This window comes from Panthera pardus, unplaced genomic scaffold, assembly GCF_024362965.1.
Source record: "Panthera pardus isolate Hobbes unplaced genomic scaffold, ASM2436296v1 HiC_scaffold_27, whole genome shotgun sequence".
In the NCBI taxonomy this organism is placed as follows: domain Eukaryota; kingdom Metazoa; phylum Chordata; class Mammalia; order Carnivora; family Felidae; genus Panthera; species Panthera pardus.
The window spans coordinates 49,667,897-49,688,847 of record NW_026526843.1 but is presented as its reverse complement, the minus strand read 5'-3'; the positions used below and the strand labels follow the sequence as shown (position 1 = coordinate 49,688,847).

The 20,951-nt window shown below is 35.2% G+C and overlaps 1 protein-coding gene and 1 non-coding gene across 2 annotated transcripts in view; both read left to right on the top strand.

Moving 5' to 3' along the window:
• Positions 1 to 20,951, top strand: part of DIAPH2 (diaphanous related formin 2) — a 986,776-nt gene that overhangs the window by 925,082 nt on the left and 40,743 nt on the right. The window lies entirely within an intron of this gene.
• Positions 11,837 to 11,980, top strand: LOC128773995 (small nucleolar RNA SNORA62/SNORA6 family). Its single transcript, XR_008418476.1, has one exon. It is a non-coding gene; the product is annotated as a small nucleolar RNA SNORA62/SNORA6 family (small nucleolar RNA).

The following is a 20,951-nucleotide window of genomic DNA, read 5'->3' as shown; positions in this document are numbered from 1 at the left end:
GCTAGTAACAATGAATAGTCAACCAAGGAATCAAAGAGGAAGTCAAAAAATACATGGAAACAAATGAAAATGAAAACACAATGGTCCAGTATCTTTGGATGCAGCATAAGCTGTTCTAAGAGAGAAGATTATAGCAATATATGCCTACATCAAGAAACAAGAAAAAAAATCAAATAATTAACCTTATACTTAAAGGATCATGAGAAAGAAGAAAAACCAATGCCCAAAGCTAGTAGAAGAAAGGAAATTATGAAGGTTAGAGCAGAAGTAAATGAAATAGAGACAAACAAAAGAAAACAAAACAATAAAACAGATAAATAAATCCAAGAGCTGGTTCATTGAAAAGATAACAAGATTGATAAACTTTTAGCCTGACTCATCAAAAAAAAAAAAGAGGACTCAAATAATAAAATGAGAAATGAAGCAGATGTAACAGCTGATACCACAGAAATGCAAAAGATTATAAGAGAATATTATGAAAAATTATATGCTAACAAATTAGACAACCTAGATAATGGATAAATTCCTAGAAATATATAGTCTTCTAAAACTGAATCAGAAAGAAATAGAAAATTTGAACAGATGAATTTCTAGTGTTGAAATTGAATCAGTAATCAAAAAACTCCCCCTTAAAAAAGTTCAAGACCAGATAGCTTCACAGATGAATTCTACCAAACATTTAAGAGGAGTTAATACCTATTCTTCTCAAGCTATTCCAAAAAATAGAAGAGGAAGGAAAGCTTCCAAATTTATTCTATGAAGCCAGCGTTACCCTGATACTAAAACCAGATAAAGACACCACAACAAAAGAGGCATATATCTTTGATGAATGTAGATGTAGAAATCCTCAACAAAATATTAGCAAACCAAATCCAACAATGTGTTCAAAAATCATTCACCACAATTAATTGAGATTTATTCCAGGGATGTGAAGGTGGTTCAATATGTGCAAATCAATTTATGTGACACGTCACATTAACAAGAGAAAGGATAAAAACCATACAATTACCTCAATAGGTATAGAAAAGGCATTGGCCAAGTGCAAAATCTATTCATGATAAAAACTCTCAATAAAGTGGGTTTAGAGGCAATATACCTCCAAATAATAAATACCATATGTGAAAAATCTTCAACTTAACATCATACTCAATGGTGAAAAGAGAGCTTTCCCTCTAAAGTCAGGAACAAGACAGGGATGTCCACTCTCACTACTTTTACACAACATATTAATGGAAGTCCTAGCCACATCAATCAGATAAGTAAATGAAATAAAAATCATCCAAATTGGTAAGGAAGGATTACTTGTTTCTTTCTTTCTGCCTTGCAACCATCTCCTACTGCCATGCATATGACAACAACACTTAACTCTGAGCCCCAAAATCTAGAAGACAGATCTAAATAGCATGAGAAATTTTTAGGATCTTTCTTCTGAAGATGGATAAATAAGCAGAATAAAGAGGGATAAATAAGCAGAATTACGAAGCTTCATCTGCCTAAAAAGATCTTCCACAAATCATCTACCAATTCTGGCCACATTGCATTAAATAATATTTTCCTGTAAACTTCAAATGAGAGTGTCTAATGCTGTCAATATTTTACACCTTCATATTAATTACTCCACTCTGGCTTCTTTATGGATTTTGAATAAATGAAATATTTCACTGAGGAACAGGGATAATAGAAGAAGTACTGTAGAAAAAGAAGTATTTGATGAGAGGAACCCTTTGTGCACTTATACTATAGAATTATGAGTAGCAGGAGTGCCCCCATGCATCCACTAAGAGGCAGTGAAAGAGTGCTATAAAATAAGTGGAAAGCCACCTATTTTGTAATTTTGCCTGATAACACCAGCCTACATAGTCCAAGCCTGGTTTTGAGTTTGTCAAAGCTTCAGGTGATAATGAATGATATCAGTAACACTTCCTGGTTATTGCCTGGTTCTGTGAATTTTGAAATTAATATTTTTTGTTGTTATGATTCAGTAAAACAGTCATGTCATAGTTGTTTATTTTCTTTAATTTTTTTCTTCATAATGTGCTTAAGCCAATGGATATTTCTAAAAGGCCCTAGGTGGATTTCTCACTCTGGTGAGAAATTTCCAAAGAAAGTTTCCCATACTGGCAATTCTTCATAAAGCTTTCTTCCTAAGATGTTCTTTTTAAATATCCTCTTTTCCTTCTCCCCATTCTACAGAAATGGGAATGTGAAGGCAAAAGCCAACAAATTGTAGCATGAAGTCTAGAAAAATGAGTTACATGTTCCATAGTTGTGTATGAAACATTTCTGACAGTGATTTGTAAAGTAGCATTGACTCGGCCCAGTGATCATGGTGAGAGTATAGACTTTAAGTCAAAATATTAATTTTTAGTCTACAACTGTGTAATCTTGATCTGATAACTAAGGTTCTCTAGGCCTCAGCAATTTCCCCTTGTGTAAAATGTGGTTGTATGATTAGATGATGTTTGATATTTTCTTCCAAGCTATAAATTCAGTGATTTTGAGTATAGAAATCTACAAAGCCACTTAAGGGAAAAAAAATTCCATTCATTTATGAAATATTTTTTGAGCTACTATATACCATATTTCTTAGAAATGAAAAAGCTAAATATCTTAATCCATGTGAGTTATTTTGTTTGTACATATTTAGAGAGAAGAATGTGAAAAATTTACATGAAAAATCAGGAAGTCAGTTTTGGAAATAGATACTTAATACATTGAATCAGCGATTAATGCAACCTCAATTAAATAATGGACTTCCAAATGGAAGGAATTATAACTTTCAGGGCTAAATTATATTTGAGAATACCTACTTTGAGGAGCAAGTTTTTATGCTCTGGAACCATCACTTCAAAATACAGCATCTATTCCATTTCATTCTTCACTTAATAGATTTTCTTTTTGAAAATACGTATTTCTTTCCTATAAAATAAAAAGAAAATTTAAAGATGGCTAGAGGTTTTTTTAGTGATAATACAATTCTGAATGGAAAAATAATATATATGCTTCTATCTGAACAGCCTGAAAGAAAAAGAACTTTTAAATCAAAGAAATTTGCAGGGCTGGGAGTGGTTGTTGATTTATTATTACTATGTGTATCAGTTTTCTAGGGTTACTTGACAAATATTGCAGACTGGGTGGCTTAAATAACAGAAATTTTCTCCGTGGAGGCTAAAAGTCCAAGATCAAGGTATTGGCAGGTTCAGTTTCTTCTGTGGCGTCTTTCCTTGGCTTGTAGATGGCTGCCATCTGACTGTGTTTTCACATAGTCATTCCTTTCTCTGTGTTGTCTGTGCCCTAAATTTCTCTTCTTATTAGGGTGCTAGTCAAATTGGACTAAGGCCTCCTTAACAACCCCACTTTAAATTATTTGCCTCTTTTAGGCCCCATCTCCACATACAATCATATTCTAGGGTACTAGGGGTAAGGATTTCAATATAGGAATTTGGAGGGACACAATTTAGCTCATAACACTATGTTTATTTCCATAATATTAAACATAATTTTTGTTATTCTTACTACTGTTTTGTGCACTAACTATATTTTTATTTTAGTTATATAATTGCTTTGTACATGTGTCAGCTTATCACATTGTGCCAAAGATATAAAATTAATTGCTTCAAAATGAATCTTAATTATGATAATTAAATATTTGCAACACTTTACAGTATTTTATTTTTTTCTTAAACATAACAGAGAATTGGATGCTGTTCACATATCATACATCAGCCAGTAAGCCAGATGTTTTATCATTCTCTATATTAAGGATTTTGTCCTGTTTTGTTTTGGTTTTTGGATAGACTTTTGGATAGACTTTATTGCCTTTAACTTCTGAGACTCCCTTAATTAAAAATTCAATGGACTTTTTACTAGGAATATTATGTATGTATCAGTTGTTTAAACCTGAAATAGAAATCCTAAGAGGGAAAATATTCAAGTCCAGCATGGCCCAGTGCTGAAACACAAAATTGCAACTACTAGAGAATATGTAGTTCAATTAACGGCTGATCTTCCTCTCATGTTGGATCAACTAGCCAAGATATACTCAGCTGGAGAAATCCATCTCAGATGGTTCATCTTTCTTTAAGCAGATGAAGGATCCATAGCAGCATGTCTAGTGATTGCTTCACAGATGCTACTTCTAACCTACAGGGGAATTGTTACACAGAACCCAAAACCCTTCCTTCCACTCCTCTCAGTATCTGAGAAATCTCTTGATACATATAATGTTTTTTAAATGTCCTTAATTTTTCCTTTGATGTACATCAGATTTAGCATCAAAGTTACCTCTGATTATTCTTGTACCATATTGAGACAATTCTGACTCGCAGTAATAAGTTGTAAATAATAAGTTTTAAGACCTCTTGCCATGTCAATGGATTCTTATGTTGAAATGATCTATATTTGAAAAAGGACAGATCCTCAGGGAAAAAAAAAAAACCTTACAAAGACAACAGCTCACATAATCTACCATAAATAGAGGCATTCAAAGCTTTTTTTTAAAATGCTAAAATCATCCACATTATTGTATTACATCTCTATATTATATGCTTACTTTTTTTGTTTCCATGTGTAGGGTAGACATGGCAAATATCTTCTGAATAAAAACAAGAACAAAGTAAAAATTTAAGCAACAAAATACATATTTAAATGCTATGAAAACATGAGGATTTAAAGTCAAAAGTAGCTCTATTCTACATTAAGACAGATATTCACTGACATTTGTCCTCTAGTCAAGTATCCAAATGAGATTTATACAAATCTGACCTACCAGAAAGTTGGAATAGGAAGCACATCATGGTAAAAGAGGTCATACTTTAAGAAAGAAGAGACTCATATAAATCTGTATGGGGTTAGAGGAGAGATATCCCTCTCTAGTTCCATTAGAAACTGATGCTAAGTATTGGGAACAAACCTCTTCAAATTCTACCTACCTCTCAGGACCCTGATCTAATTTCACCTTCTCTGTGTGACACACTGATATCTCAACATTTCCTGAGTGTTGCCCACATGCCAGGAAGAGCACTTGATGCAAAGATACAAACATAAAAAAGAGAGTCTCCAATCTAAATTCCTGGCATCTATTTTCACTCACTTGCTATCTAATCATTTTTTCTATCTATATATAACACTCTAAGTTCTATGACAACAAAATTTCTCTAAGTTTAATTCAATATAGTTTTACTGGCCACAAACTTTGTGGCAGGCCTCATGTTAGGTGTTAAAGATAGACAGAGGTTCTCAAGTAGCTTGCAGTCTAACCTATATAAACCCCAGGGGACTACTACAGTATACATGAATAACCAGTTGGCTATGAAAGTAAATCCTTTAATGCTCTGACTAGATAAAAATGAAATTAAAATGTATATTCTCTTTTTCAAATGTGTCATTTTCTATTTCACATTCTTCAGACTTTGATGATACCACATGAAGAACCCTTAGGTCCAATTCCAATTATACTTTAAATGGACTGTTAACACTGACAAGGATTTTATTATGCCAACCATTGCAACAAGGGGAGAAAAACCTTTAATTTTCTTTTTTTTAATTTTTTAAGGTTTATTTATTTTTGAGAGAGAGAGAGAAAGACAGAGCACAAGTCAGAGAGAGGCAGAGAGAGAGAGGGAGACACAGAATCCGATGCAGGCTCCAGGCTCCAAGCTGTCAGCACAGAGCCCAATGCAGGGCTCAAACTCATGGACTGCAAGATCATGATCTGAGCTGCAGTCGGACACTTAACCAACTGAGCCACTCAGGTGCCCCAAACCTTTCATTTTCTATTTGGGGAAATATTTTGATATCGGTGGTGGTGGTATTGGGATAATGCTATTGGGGATTTCTTGCTGCCTTTAGTGCTTACCATTATACTACTGCCATATGTTATTATGTGTATTATTTGATTTAGTGTCACCTACCTGGATCAATTTCTGTTCCAGGTTTCTGTACGTATTTATTCATTTTGCTTTAAAAGAAAAATCAGGGGCGCCTGGGTGGCGCAGTCGGTTAAGCATCCGACTTCAGCCAGGTCACGATCTCGCGGTCTGTGAGTTCGAGCCCCGCGTCAGGCTCTGGGCTGATGGCTCGGAGCCTGGAGCCTGTTTCCGATTCTGTGTCTCCCTCTCTCTCTGCCCCTCCCCCGTTCATGCTCTGTCTCTCTCTGTCCCAAAAATAAATAAAAAATGTTGAAAAAAAAATTTAAAAAAAATAAAAAAATAAAAAAAAATAAAAGAAAAATCAGCAATTGAATTGACAGTGATAGACACATCAGTAGCACCATTCTTAAGAGATATAGAGAAATAATTTCTCTCCCCTTAAAGACTGTGACTTATCCTCCACCACAATGCCTTTTAAATGCTATTCAACAACAGCAGACTACTGACCATTGAACAGTTGACTGCTACCTAGGATGTGTTTTCAGTTGTTGGCTTTTCTAAGTAATTACTTGCTAGAAAGGAAGGGGAATGGATGAAAATATCTATTTTGACACCTCTTGAAATGGAAGTATTAGTTGGCTGTATCTGTTACATCACCCTGCACCCATCCAGCATCACTAATCACAATGCTAAGTGACCTTTTACTTTACTCGGCATTAAGCTTGTGTTGCTTGACCTTTGAGCCTCAAGCAGGCCTTTCTCCAGCCCCCTGCTGCATCTTTAGTACTAAACTCCTGAATCATTATCCATCCTGAAGATCTGCCTTGCCTTAGAGGTACTCTGACATTTTCTAAGACTTCCTATTGGACTTTGCAGACATTTCCAGATCATGACAGTGTCATTTGATATCTTGGTTTTAAACATCATCAGAGTGGCTTGTACTGAAGAACCTGAACTAAAAAGAAAGTGGCAAATAAAAACAACAAGGCTATTTCCTCTGTGTTTATTAAGATAGCACGGAAAAAAATAATTTTTATTAGGAATACAGCCATAAAATCATAATTTTTTTTCAAGTGATCATAGTATGAAATAGAAAGGCAACAGTACAAAAGATACAAAGTGGCTCATTTGAAAGAGGGTTTATCTTTAGATAAGCCTTGCAGTTAATAACACCAATTATAATAAAACTTTATGGTTACCTGATAAGCTATTGTTTATTAACTAATTTTACCATATCTTAATCATCAGAAGAAACCTGTAAACATATAAGATAAAACTACACTCCTCATTTTGCAGGTGAGGAGACTGAGGATTCAAGACGTTAAATGATTCATTTCTATTTCTTGGCTGGCATGATGCTGAGCAAACTTTGAGCCTAGGATCTCCAAATCCAAATTGTATGCTGTTTCCACTATATCATGCTGCATCTACTTATAACATGATATTTGAGTCAGATTATTTAGGAACTTTAATTGACAAAGCAACATATATTCAGACTAGAACTTAAAACCAGAGTAGATATTAAGTCAAGTCTATAATTGTTCAATTCATTTTTTTGAAGGCTGTAGGCAAGGGAGATACCTAAGTTATAATTACCTACTCCAACATAGCCACTTTGTGAAATGCATTCACACAGACACACCCAAAAGTAAGTATAGTTGGATTGTGCCAATTAATTTTGTATTACTCCAAAAAATACCTCAAACTTCACAATTCTGTTTCCTTCACACACTAAATTAGCTACAACAGAGTTTCAAAATCATGTCTTCATTATTTTATGTTGAAATGTCTGTGGGAAAATCACCATTCTGCTAATTTATTTTTTCTTAATTCATAATAAGCCCTGATACAATTGAAACATATCTGAAAAGACTGGAAATCTATTTTATTTATCTTAAAATCTGTAAAGGGAGTCTTATAAAAATTAATAAGGCTTCCTTGAGTAGGAAATATAAGTTTTAAAAATGAAGTAATGATAAACATTAAGCTCTTTAAATATGTAAGAGGGATATAGAATTAGAAAGCAACCTGGGGGGGGATCAATTGGAAGGATCGATGACAATGATAGTAAATGTATTTGAGGATATTTGGCAGATTAATCCTTCAGTTTTATGCCTTCAGAGACTGGAGTCAGTAGAATGTCTAAATATAGGCTTATATTACCATCTACTTTTTATCAACACTGTGAAGGGTGAAATTAAGAAAAAAAAAACTATCACTATATGAAGCACTTGTTTAATTTAAGGATAATTTTACATTTAATATTTCTCCTTCTATTTCAAACATTATTACTTTAATTACTTCGAGGAAGTAGTTTATTCTATCAATAAGTTAAGGAAACCTAAATAGGAGTTTTCAGTTGACACTCAACTGTTCTGAGTTCACCGAAGGTGAAATGTCAATCTGCTAGGGATAAACTGCAGGAAGCTCTCTTGAAGCTTGTGAGTGGGCAGAGAAGTGGCAGATTAGCTTACATGTGGGTAAGGTAATGCAGTTATGGGAAAAAATGAAGGTTAAATAAGCCAGGGTGCATTCATAGGCTGGCAGGCTCCTATTTCTCAGTTCCAATCTTGAAAAGGAATCTTGGAGTAACTGGTAACTGTTCCCTAAAAAAATTAGTTCAAGAAGTTACTATACCCACAAAGGTCAACATTCTGCTGGTCAGTGTCTGGAAAGAGATTGGTATCCAAACAGAAGACAGGCTACTTCCTTAGTACAACATTAGGGTCCTCCAGACTTAATGAAATATAATTCTGGTTGCTCCTTCTTTTTAAAAAGTTGCTGCTGCTATTTAAGACGAGAAAACATTTGTAATGAACCAGCAAGTAGTGAGGCTACTTGTGAAAGGCTAAAAAATTAGGGCTCTTCTGTTAGGAAGGATAATGGTTGAGTGAGGCTATGCTCAGAATCCATCAAACCATGACATCATAACAGGTTTGGATAGGACATATGCAAACCTGTTTACCAAACCCAAGAGTATCGAAACTGAGTATCCTTGAAACATTACAGTGGTAAACAATGGGGAAAGGGAATTATTATACATGACTTATGGAATAAGTTACCCCAGAAGTTGTAAAGAAATAGCACATTTTAAATAGAAAAGTAATTCAGGTCGGGGCACCTGGGTCACTCAGTCAGTTAAGCATCCAACTTAGGCTCAGGTCATGATCTCACAGTTTGTGAGTTAGAGCCCTCTGACAGGCTCTGTGCTGACAGCTCAGAGCCTGGAGCCTGTTTCGGAATCTGTGACTCCCTCTCTCTGCCCTCCCCTGCTCATGCTCTGTCTCTGTCTCTCAAAAAATAAATAAATGTTAAAAAATGGTTTAAGTAATTCAGGTCAATTTGTGCACTGTAAACCCATTGTTAACAAGTAGAAGGTTAGAGAAGCCGAGGACACACCACTCCTTTCTACAGAGGTGACTCTCACCAGAAATAGATTTGTGAGGCCAAATAGATTATGAGTATGGTATTCTTTAGGTTTTTAGTTTAAAAATTTATTAAAAATTAAAAGTGTATTAAAAGGGTTAGTATTGAAGATGGTAATACATTTATGGATTACAAAGCTCCTTGTTCTTGTTCTACTTTTGACTTCACATTTGTTTATATTAAAACACCATCCTGTCAAATTCACAGACTTAGAAATTCAGGCACAGTGCTTATGGAGGTCATATGGTGTAGTGGTTCAGGTTATAGACTTAGAAACTTCATTGAGGTCTACTGCTTATTAACTGCATGATCTTGAGCAAGCTTTTTTTTTTAAGTTTATTTATTTACTTTTGAGAGAGAAAGTGCAAGTAGGGGAGGGGCAGAGAAAGAGTGAGAGAGAGAATCACAATCAGGCCCCACACTGTCAGTGCAATCCCAACCTGGGGTTCAAACCCACAAACCATGAGGTCATGACCTGAGCCTGAAGGTTAACCGGTGGAGCGCCCCAGGCACCCTGAGCAAGTTTTTAATTTCTTGGAGCATACTATTCATTTGTAAAATGGCTTCATAATACCTACCCTATAGGATTGTTTGAAGAATCATTGATATGTAAGATATGCAAGTCACTTAACAAAGTGCATGGCACCTAGTAAATACTAAATAAATGGCAGTTCTTAGTATTACTGTGGGCTTTGAAGCTATGTGTATTACCCTGTATTCAAAAGCTTGTAACAGATGTGATGGATAAGGTGTGCCTACGTTTTCCTAATATGATTTTTTAAAGTTTTTTGACCATTTTGAATATAAATAGCTTTTTGGAAATGTAAATGACACAGTAAAGCATCTAAGTGTGATAAATTTACTTATATGGATGGATTCAAATTGCATATGGCTTAAAATAATGTCTTCATGAAGAACTACTGCTTTCTTCCCCCACCACCCCATTTTGCAAAAACAGTTTTGTTCAAATTCTCACAAATATCCTTGGCATCATTGTTTCTGTAAGCTTGAGAACCAATTTGGAGTCACCTAACAGTTTTCTGGAACACACTATATTCATGTTCATCTAAATTGTTAGGTAGAAAGCGATACAACACTAATAGGTGCATCACTGTCATCTTGATCTCAAGCCATAAATATCCATTTGCATAGTACTAGGTAAATTGATTATCCAATTCGTTCTAAATGTATTTTTTATCTTCTCTAGGTATGTACTGCATTGCAATTTTAAGTGATCTTTCAAAGTCTTTTTTACAATGATATAATAAGATTAATATTGTGAAGTCACACCCCCTAAATAATCCTTAGGTCTATGTTACATTTCATTGTCTTTAATCCCCCACCCCAATTCTGTAAATGTGCCTCTATAATCACCTAAAACTCATATTTTTAAGTTTATTTTATTTTGAGAGAGAGCATGTGTGCGCACACACACACAAGTGGGGGAGAGGCAGAAAGAGAGGGAAAGAATCCCAAGCAGGCTGCATGCTGTTAGCACACAACCCGACATGGGGCTCAAACCCAAGACCTGTGAGACCATGACCTGAGCCAAAATCAAGAGTCAGACACTTAACCAACTGAACCACCCAGGCACCCCTCACCTAAAACTTATATTAATTGAGGTCCCATACTGAGTTCTTCAAAGAACACTTTAATATTAAAAATAAAATAATTTAGATAAGGTACTTATAATTAAAGAATTTGTAAGGACTTGAATATAAGATAGTTTCCTTTTTCTGAGATATAAGTGGAGTGAGGAGGCATGCCTTATATTTAGGAAGATAGGAATATATATTTTCTTCAGTTACATCCAATCATATAACTTTGAAAGCATTCATATTTCTTATTTTTATTCATTCCCTATATGTGCTAAGTGCTGGGATGATCCAACATATATGGGACAATATTTTTGGTGTTATAAGAATTTTCAGACCTTGGGGAATATTTAATTCAAGAAAAAATATTGAACACCTATTATTTACAAAGCATTTGCAGAAAAATGTGAGTTCCAGCCCCTGTCCTCAATAGCTTACAAGCTATTCAAAAGAGGATAAAACAAATAAGCAATTCTTAACTGAGAAAATAAAGAAACTACAAGCTGCTTCGGGGTTCAAATATTGGAGAAGCCATATTCAGTTGAGAAATATTAGAAAAAAGCTTTAGGAAGTCAGTCATATTTAAGATAAAGTGTATAAGATGTGTAAGATAGGCACTCAGAGTAGAATAGTGAGAAAGGGGACCAGAGCCTAATGAGGATGGTGAAATGACATGAGCAAAAGGCTTGGTAGAAGAAAAGCAAGAAAGGATATTCAAGAACAATGAGCAGTCCATTTAGATGTAATGTAGAATGTATGGAAACAATGACAAAATAAGGCTGGGCTGTGAATGAGATTAAGCCAGATTATAAAAGCTTTGTAGGCTATTCTCAAAAAGTTTATTTTTAGCCTGTAATCAATAAATAGAGATTTACTAACTAATGACTGGATTATACGGTCAGGTGTGTATTTTAGTTATCTTCCTAAATTGATTTTAAAACTGTGACTGCACATAGAGCTTGGAGTTAAGGCCACTGGCTGCCTGAGGAACCCACAAATAGTATACTACATGAGGGGCAAGTCTTTCACTAACACCACAAGTGTCTCTGGCCCAATGAATGGAGTTTGATAGTAATTCTTGCTACATGTAAAATTTACAAAAACAATTTAAAAAGATAACTGTGAGGAGACCAAAGTCATCTGGGGGAGAAAAGAATAGAATGAGAAAACTTTCAGAGATTTATCAGAGGAATTGAAGACCATTTGGATATTGGGTTTCAAAGCATCAAAGAATTGACACTGATTAGATATATAGCTATACCATTTAGTTATACAGTTTTGGTGCAGTAATCAGCAAATTAGATCATGTTGATATTGAACATAATTTGTGAGGGGCTTACAGACATGGTTCATGAGGCTGTTCACATAAGGAGAAAAAAGAGGTGAAGAGAGGAAGTCTACGTGGATTAAAACATACGCAATAAATCATCACACAGAAAAACACACTTTTCGCCTACAGGTAAAAAATTCAAATTAAAATAACAGTAAGGGGGTGCCTGGGTAGCTCAGTTCATTAAGCGTCTTGGCCCTTGATTTTGGCTCAGCTCATGATCTCACGGTTCATGAGTTCAAGCCCTGCATCAGGCTCTGTGCTGGCAATGTAGAGAGTGCTGTCTCTCTCTCTCTCTCTCTTTAAAATTTGTTTAATGTTTATTTTTGAGAGAGAGACAGAGCATGAGTGGGGGAGGGTCAAAGTCTCTCTTTCAAAGTAAATAAATTTTTAAAAACTTTAAAAATTAATTAACAGTAAGCTAGAAACATATAGCTATTAGAATGTCTAAGCACAAAGTGAGGTGTTGGGATTGCTGTAGATAAACAGGTAACAGTTTGATGGTGGTTCTGTTGCATGACAATTCACAAAACACGAAACAATGTTAAGTGAAAGAATTAGATCACAAGAGAGTATATAAACACTGATTATATATATAATGCATGTATGTTGACACATATTGGAAAAGAATTTGAAGGAATATAAGTAGTTTAATGTTCATTTGCATTTTCTTTCTGGAACAGTTATTTAAGTGCATTGTAATTTGAAAAGAATGAAATGAAAAATGATTCCTCATCATACCCCTAAAACACATACACATATACACATATATGCAAATAGATTGTGGTAAAATATGTTCAGTGTTTGAGATGTTGCAACATTATCTATAAATCAGGGATGTAATTGAAGTTGTAGTTGCTTTCATTATCTTCCATAAGTCTGATGAGGCATTTCTGGATCACCGTTTATTATAGTAATGAGAAATCTTTTCATCATAAATCCTGACAATCTGCATTTTATATCTTTCCTCAGTATAAATTCTTTGCCCCTACTAAATAAATACACAAAGGGTAAAGCTTGCTATTGCTTAGTTTCTCTACCTTCCTCTCAATACTCAGTAGCTCATATCTTAACCTTTACCTGTCAGTTGATAGTTTTTCTCCCCTCCACCAGATTGGCACATACAACTAAGTTTCACTTTTATATGTAGCTAACATGGAATGAATTGAATGCCTATTATATGTCACCCATTGTTCCCTGGTACTCTACAGAGATTTTATCTTATCTTGATAGTAAGCATGTGAGGTCTGAAATATTATACCTATTCTTGCTTGACAAAAACTAGGCATCAGTCCAATAGGCCATTCTCTTCAAGGCCTAGGGCATTGCTCTTTCTTTTCTACCATGGTGCTTTCAAGTGTCTAGTTCCCAACAAAAAGAAGGCATGCTGTGTGTTATGGCTCATAATGTAGTTTTTAACATATACAATGCATTTTTAGAGAGAAGCATATTTTTTAAAAAATTTTAATGTTTATTTATTTTGGAGAAAGAGACAGAACATGAACAGGGGAAGGGCAGAGAGAGATGGAGACACAGAATCTGAAGCAGACTCCAGTTCTGAACTGTCAGCACAGAGCCTGACATGGGGCCTGAACTCATGAACCATGAGATCATGACCTGAGCCAAAGTCAGACACTCAACTGACTGAGCCACCCAGACCTCCATAGAAAGCAGCATATTTTTAAGAGAGATCTTTTTTTCAAAAAAAAAAAAAAAAGGTATGCTGTTTTTCCTCATTTAATGTATACTATTGATATAAAATTATAATGGTATATAGAAGACTTGATACAAAGCAATGCAAAATTATATAAGCAATTTAAATAGAATCCAAACATGAAGCAAAATTATCTACTTTGATGATTTCAATTAAATAAAACTTATGAGCTGATAAAAATTTTGAAGTTTTATTTTATTTAAATTGGTGTGTGATGTTGTCATGGTGACTAATTACAACAGGAAATTAACATACCATTTCATAATACAACACATAAGGCAAACAAAGAAACTTTTGAAATAAAATGTGGGAAATCATAAATAACAAGCTATAAGAACTAAATGGAAGCATCAAGGAGTGATTAGTACAATAAAGTATATAAACTTTGAGAATGTTTTCCAATTCATCATATATTATTAAGGCTGCATTGGGATGATTGCAATGCTAGCTTCATGTTCTACTGAAATGTTACTGAGATTAGAAATGTACACAATATGATAACTGATATTTTAAGGTGGGGGAAGGAAGGGCTACTATGAATCATGTAGAAAAATGAATTGAAAAACTGTCTTGTTTGACAAAAGAAAAGGAAGAGTCTGGGAGGAAAGGCAAATATTGTAGGAATAGCAAATGTGAATATAATATAATGAGATTCATATATGTAAACCATTAACTGATGATAAAGAGTAATCTAAACAGAGTACCATTCCAGGAAAGGGAGTATCTGTGTACACAGCATGGATCTCTGCCCTGCCCTACTTCTAAGCATCTAACATATTCTCATAGTCATTTCTTCTGTATTGTGATTTTTTCAAGTGAAGCACTTTTAGATGTCCCATGTGGTTTAAAACAAATCAGAAATTCATGTCCCAAATGTTTCGTTAGTCAGAATAATTAAGTTGATCAATTCTGGGAGCAGCGGAAGCAAAATAATGGGGTCATTGAAGCAGTCAGGCTCTAATGGGAACTTGAATTCGTTCAGATATCAAATCTAGTAGTCGTTCTACACCTGTATGCACAGACCCATTGAGCAAATTCACATTAAAGGTTTAGTGGAACATTTTCAATGTTGTGGTCCAAAGGGACTTGCTACTGTTTTACAAGAAAACACTGAATATTTTTTTACAATATGTCTTTTTGTGTGTGTGATGGGTTAACTAAGTTCTGTATGTGTATGTTGGCACCCGATCCCTACGTAGGGAGGGAAAAAAGAGAGATATGCATAACTGGGAATGGTTTTCTTACTATTTAAAGATAAAATAAAAATGTGCTCCAGCATTTGCTACCTGGAGGCAATAATACAATATGAGGGAACTAACTAGATTGGGGGAAGGTAGAGTTTTATCAAACAACCTATGCAACCTAGTATAAATGAGGATCATTTCACCCTTTCCCTTCATAAAACAAAATGGTATCAAGCATGATTTTGCTTATTTAAGGAGAAAGCAGCAATTAGGCATTCTGTATAGTAATGCAGTGTTTCATTTCTCTTATGTCACTATATGACTGTAGTAGCAAACTGACTGTTTTTATTCTTTTATATCTAAGGAGAGTTGACAGACGCAAAATTTTTTAAAAATCTAAAGAATGGAAAGATGAATTTAACTGTGTCCTGTAGTGACCATTGAACTAACAGATCTTCAATAGAACTCTCTCATTGGAGACTGCAAAACACACAGGAAAAATAAAAGATTTGCAGTATATCCTGAACTATGAAGGACAGATATGACCAGCCGTCTTTATGAAAAAAAATAATCAAAACTGAATTAACTTACCTAAAGAATAGTTTTAATACACAAACACAGTTATTTGTAAACATTATGCTCTAATATTTTTACTTTGTGGATAAACAAAAGAACATTCTTATTTGTATATTTATTCTAATATATTCTAGGCACCAAGGAAAACAGGATGCAAATGACAATTCCTGTGTTTCTAGAGCTCATGGTAAAGTGGAGGAGACAGCATAAGAACAGTCACAGTATAAAGTTCAAGCTGAATTAGTAAGAGTTTCTGGGGAAAGGAAAGGAAAAAGGAAGAGAAATATGTCTCAAGAAAGGGAGCAGCATTTGTGGAGGCAATGGGAAAGCGTGATATATCCAAGGAAGAGACACAAGTTCAGCATTACTAAAGCATAGGTATGAAAAGCTGGTAAAATGAATTGTCGTGAAAGACCTTGGGTACTAAGGCGTTTGATTTTTTTTTTTTATTGCTTGGGTGATAAGGAGACATTTCCAGCTTCTTTTCAAGAATCTCCTAACAACATGGAAGGTTGATGGGGTGGTGATAAAGGTAGAAGTAGGAGAGATTCAAAAGGGGTCTATTATAAGAGCCTACACAATGGAAGAATGCCAGACCTAGAACAGTGGCAGTGGAGATGATGATGATGAAGAAATTGATCCAAGAATGCTTCAAGGAGTGAGAAAGAACTTAACTTATTGAGCAGTTGGATTTGAGGGTGGAAAAAAGGAAGAAGTCCAGGGTGATGGTTTGGGGTATTTCGGCTTTTTGTTTTCATTTTTATGACTTGGTGTATGATGGCTCTATTAGTTTTCTAGGCTTGCTGTAACAAAGTACCACAAACTAAGTTTCTTAAACAACAGAAATTTAATGTCTCATACTTTAGAAGGATATAAATCCAAGATCAAGGTATAAGTAGGGCCATGCTCCCTCTGAAGGTGCTAGGGAAGGACCTTTTCCAGGTCTCTCTCTCAGCTTCCAGTGGTTTGCTGGCAATATTTGGCATTCTTTGGCTTGTAAAAGCATTGCCCTCAACTCTGCCTTCATCTTTATATGGCATCCAACATTTATGAGGGTCTATTTTTAAATTTATCCTTTTTATTTTTTAATTTTTTTAAAATATGAAATGTATTGTCAGATTGGTTTCCATACAACACCCAGTCAGTGCTCATCCCAACAGGTGCCCTCCTCAATGCCCATCACTCATTTTCTGCTCCCTCCCACTCCCCATCAACCCTCAGTTTATTCTCAGTTTTTAAGAGTCTCTTATGGTTTGGCTCTCTCCCTCTCTAACTTTTTTTTCTTTCCCCTCCCTCCCACTCCCCATCAACCCTCAGTTTATTCTGTTATTAAGAGTCTGATATGGTTTGGCTCTCTCCCTAACATTTTTTTTCCTTCCCCTCCCCCATGGTCTTCTGTTAAGTTTCTCAGAATCCACATAAGAGTGAAAACATATGGTATCTGTCTTTCTCTGTATGACTTATTTCACTTAGCATAACACTATCCAGTACCATCCACATTTCTACAAAAGGCCACATTTCATTCTTTCTCATTGCCAAGTAGTATTCCTTTGTATATATAAACCACAATTTCTTTCTCCATTCAGCAGTTGATGGACAATTTAGGCTCTTTCCATAATTTGGCTATTGTTGAAAGTGCTGCTATAAACATTTGGGTACAAGTGCCCCTATGCATCAGCACTCCTGTATCCCTTGGGTGAATTCCTAGTAGTGCTATTGCTGGGTCATAGGGTAGATCTATTTTTAATTTTTTGACGAACCTCCACACTGTTTTTCAGAGCAGCTGTACCAGTTTGCATTCCCACCAACAGTGCAAAAGGGTTCCCATTTCTTCACATCCTCTCCAGCATCTATACTCTCCTGATTTGTTCATTTTAGCCACTCTGACTGGTGTGAGGTGGTATCTCAGTGTGGTTTTTGATTTGTATTTCCCTGATGGGGAGTGATGTTGAGGATCTGTTCATTTGCCTGATGGCCATCTGGACATCTTCTTTAGAGAAGTGTCTATTCATGTTTTCTGCCCATTTCTTCACTGGATTATTTCTTTTTCGACTGTTGAGTTTGGTGAGTTCTTTATAGATTTTGGATACTAGTCCTTTATCTGATATGTCATTTGTAAATATCTTTTCCCATTCCGTCAGTTGTCTTTTAGTTTCATTGATTGTTTCCTTGGCAGTGCAGAAGCTTCTTATCTTCATGAGGTCCCAACAGTTCATTTTTGCTTTTAATTCCCTTGCCTTTGGAGATGTGTCAAGTAAGAAATTGCTACAGCTGAGGTCAGAGAGGTTTTTTCCTGCTTTCTCCTCTAGGATTTTCATAGTTTCCTGTCTTACATTCAGGTCCTTTATCCATTTTGAGTTTATCTTTGTAAATAGTGTAAGAAAGTGGTCTAGTTTCATTCTTCTGCCTGTTGCTGTCCAGCTCTCCCAACACCATTTGTTAAAGATACTGTCTTTTTTCCATTGGATATTCTTTCCTGCACTGTCAAAGATTAATTGGCCATACTTTTGTGGGTGCAATTCTGGAGTCTCTATGTTATTCCATTGGTCTATGTGTCTGTTTTTGTGCCAATACCATGCTGTCTTGATGATTACAGCTTTGGAGTAGAGGCTAAAGTCTGGGATTGGGATGCCTCCTGCTTTGGTCTTCTTCAAAATTACTTTGGCTATTCGGGGTCTTTTGTGGTTCCATACAAATTTTAGGATTGCTTGTTCTAGCTTCGGGAAGAATGCTGGTGCAATTTTGATTGGGATTGCATTGAATGTGTAGATAGCTTTGGGTAGTATTGACATCCTAACAATATTTATTCTTCCAATCCATGAGCAGGGAATGTTTTTCCATTTCTTTATATCTTCTTCAATTTCCTTCATAAGCTTTCTATAGTATTCAGCATACAGATCTTTTACATCTTTGGTTAGGTTTATTCCTAGGTATTTTATGATTCTTGGTGCAATTGTGAATGGGATTCTTTATTTGTCTTCCTACTGCGTCATTATTAGTGTATAAGAATGCAATTGATTTCTGTACATTGATTTTGTATCCTGCGACTTTGCTGAATTCATGTATTAGTTCTAGCAGACTTTTGGTGGAGTCTATCGGATTTTCCATGTATAATATCATGTCATCTGCAAAAAGTGAAAGCTTGACTTCATCTTTGCCAATTTTGATGCCTTTGATTTCCTTTTGTTGTCTGATTGCTGATGAACTTCCAACATTATGTTAAACAACAGCAGTGAGAGTGGACATCCCTGTCATGTTCCTTGTCTCAGGGGGAAAGCTCTCAGCTTTTCCCCATTGAGGATATTATCTGTGGGCTTTTCATAAATAGCTTTTATGATGTTTATGTATGTTCCTTCCATCCTGCCTTTCTCGAGGGTTTTTATTAAGAAAGGATGCTGAATTTTGTCAAATGCTTTTTCTGCATCGATTGACAGGAACATATGGTTCTTTTCTTTTGTTAATGTGATGCATCACATTGATTGATTTACAAATATTTATCCAGCCCTGCATCCCAGGAATGAATCCCACTAGATCATGGTGAATAATTCTTTTTATATGCTGTTGAATTCAATTTGCTAGTATTGAATTCAATTTGTTAGCATTGAATTCAATTTGCTAGTATCTCTTGTTGAGAATTTTTGCATCCACATTCATCAGGGATATTGGCCTATAGTTCTCTTTTTTTTCTGGGTCTCTGTCTTGTTTGGGAATCAAAGGAATGCTGGCTTCATAGAATGAGTCTGGAAGTTTTCCTTTACTTTCTATTTTTGGGAAGAGCTTGAGAAGGATAAGTATTATCTTTACTTTACATGTGTGGTAGAATTCCCCAGGGAAGGCATCTGGTGCTGAACTCATATTTGTTGGGAGATTTTTGATAACTGATTCAATTTCTTCACTTGTAATGGGTGTGTTCAAGTTTTCTATTTCTTCCTGTTTGAGTTTTGGAAGTGTAGGGTGCTTAGGAATTTGTCCATTTCTTCCAGGTTGTCCAGTTTTTTGGCATATAGTTTTTCATAGTATTCCCTGATAATTGCCTGTATTTCTGAGGGATTGGTTGTAATAATTCCATTTTAGTTTGTGATTTTATCTATTTGGGTCCTCTCCCTTTTCTTTTTGAGAAGCCCGGCTAAAAGTTTATCAATTTTGTTTATTTTTTCAGGAAAACACCTCTTGGTTTCATTGATCTGCTCTAGAGTGTTTTTTTTTTTTTTTTTAGATTCTATATTGTTTATTTCTGCTCTGATCTTTATTATTTCTCTTCTTTTGCTGGGTTTGGGGTGTCTTTGCTGTTCTACTTCTATTTCCTTTAGGTGTGCTGTTAGATTTTGTATTTGGGATTTTTCTTGTTTCTTGAGATAGGCCTGGATTGCAATGTATTTTCTTCTCAGGACTGCCTTCGCTGCATCCCAAAGCATTTGGATTGTTGTCTTTTCATTTTCATTTGTTTCCATATATTTTTTAATTTCTTCTCTAATTGCCTGCTTGAACCATTCGTTCTTTAGTAGGGTGTTCTTTAACCTCCATGCTTTTGGAGGTTTTCCAGACTTTTTCCTGTGGTTGATTTCAAGTTTCATAGCATTGTGACCCAAAAGTGTGCATGGTATGATCTCAATTCTTTTATACCTATTAAGTGCTGTTTTGTGGCCCTGTATGTGATCTATCTTGGAGAATGTTCCATGTGCACTCGAGAAATTATATTCTGTTGCTTTGGGATGCAGAGTTCTAAATATACCTGTCAAGTCCATCTGATCCAATGTATCATTCAGGGCCTTTGTTTCTTTATTGATTCTCTGTCTAGATGATCTATTCATAGTTGTAAGTGGAGTATTAAAGTCTCCTGCAATACCACATTCTTATCAGTAAGGTTGCTTTATGTTTGTGATTAATTATTCTATATATTTGGGGGCTTTCACAATCAGTGCATAGACATTTATAGTTGTTAGCTCTTCCTGATGGATAGACCCTGTAATTATTATATAATGCCCTTCTTCATCTCTTGTTATAGCCTTTAATTTAAAGTCTAGTTTGTCTGATATAAGTATGGCTACTCCAGCTGTCTTTTGACTTCCAGTAGCATGACAGATAGTTCTCCATCCCCTCACTTTCAGTCTGAAGGTGGCCTCAGGTCTGAAATGAATCTCTTGTAGACAGCAAATAGATGGTTCTTGTTTTCTTATCCATTCTGATACCCATGTCTTTTGGTTGGAGTATTTAGTCCATTTACATTCAGTGTTACTATTGAAACATATGGGTTTA